The following is a 1,808-nucleotide window of genomic DNA, read 5'->3' as shown; positions in this document are numbered from 1 at the left end:
ATTAATAGAACAAGTAGGGCTTTCTTCTGTGATTCATGTCTCCTGATTTATCAGAAATTTCCAAACCTGCCACCTTAAAAAACTCAGGGAGCAACAGATAGAGTTGATTTTGATGTGAAAAAGAGGAGTAACAAGTGCAGATCAGACCAACTATAAATTCAAATCCCATGACCTTTTCCCCTTCAACAACAAACAACTATCAGTACTTCATTACACAGGACTTAAAACGTATTTAACTGAGAAGTTGGTCAATGACAGAAGGCTAGGAGACCAACGTCTCAGGAACTCCCTTCTTTCCTCTTGGCAAGTCCGAAGGGATGATCCTGGGAACGTGGTGAGAAATATTCTCAATGAACTTTATAAATACCATGTGTATAAATAGAAATTTCTAGGTCTTCATTACAACCATTCTTTTTAGCACCAAAAAATGATTATAAGATAAATAGACATCAGTCTTCAAGGTCCGATTCTCTTGAAACCATCCCAAGCTATTAACTGTGAGAGTAATTAAACTGTAGTTTAAGCACATTTTAAATGGCCTGAGGGATCTTTGTCCAGTCAAGCATTCCTAGAGGAGAGGCTGTGCTTCCAGGTTAATCGTAGAGCTACTCCAACAGTACGTGTGATCTGAATTTATTCCCCAAATTGCCAAATCCAGATTCTACTCTCCACTACTGAATCTATTTTCTTCAGTTTGTATGCAGATTATGCCAAGCAGGTGGTCTGTAGCTTGCGATTGACAACACTTAGCAGCTGTTAAATTTACACGTCGCTCTGATTTAGATGCTTAATTGCTCTCAGTGGGCTCAATTTACAGCTCATAAATCCCTCCCAATGGCGCCCAGACCTCATTGCCTATGATAGATTCAAAGTTAAACGAGCCCTAGTGTCCCTTGGTAGAAAAATGAAATGTCTGAATAATTTTATACTCTTTAAATGTTTACAATGATTTGTTAGAAAAATTAACATCTGAGTATTTTCTCTAAGCTAGTTTGGAGAGAAGTTAGGTTCAATGCCAGGTCTTCTACTGGTCCCTTAACCTTGCTCTTTGGAACTGGAACACAAGGCTGGCACTTGCCTTTATATTTATATCGTGTCCAGGATGACCAGGGAAGATCAAAGAAAATATTAAAAATGTTGTAGACGATGACTATATACTTACAAACTGTTTCAATGTCAATGGCATCTAACCAACTTAAAGAATACAGGTAAATGTGATAGTCTGGTCAGAGAATTTTCAAAATATTGATTTTGAAAGAGCTGATCTCATTAAACACCATTGTTTTATGCATGAGGACACTGAGCCCCAGAAAATTTAAGTGGTTTGCTCAGCTGAGTGATGGAGAGTAGGACCAGAATCTCAGGTTCTTGCCTCCTTGGGCAACATCTTGACCACTTGACAACCTAGCCCATCTTGTCCCCCAGTTTGTTGCCAGCAACTGCAGTAAGGAGAAAAGGGCAGAATACAAATAAAAATTTTTAAACCTTGCACAAGATACAGAAGTGGATTTTTTTTTTTAACCTATGATTCCAGGGTGCTTTCTGCTTTAACCCAAACCGTATATGAAAATAGAGATTTACCCTAAGCTAAACTTCAGAGTGATCCTTGACTTAATTCACAAGGATCCACTGTTGGATTGCTGTAAATACCTAGCTCCCGTACTGAATTTTAAAGTTGGCCTATGATAGCCTCAAGAACACATCTATTATGCAAATTAAGGTGGATATGCATTCAGACCAATTAGCAACTGTTTATAAAGTATAACCGTCCCTTAGTATCTGCTGAGGATGCCAAAATCAAGTCCCTT

Source organism: Camelus dromedarius, chromosome 9, assembly GCF_036321535.1.
Source record: "Camelus dromedarius isolate mCamDro1 chromosome 9, mCamDro1.pat, whole genome shotgun sequence".
Classification (NCBI taxonomy): domain Eukaryota; kingdom Metazoa; phylum Chordata; class Mammalia; order Artiodactyla; family Camelidae; genus Camelus; species Camelus dromedarius.
The sequence above is the reverse complement of the archived record's forward strand: the minus strand, read 5'-3'. Positions refer to the sequence as shown.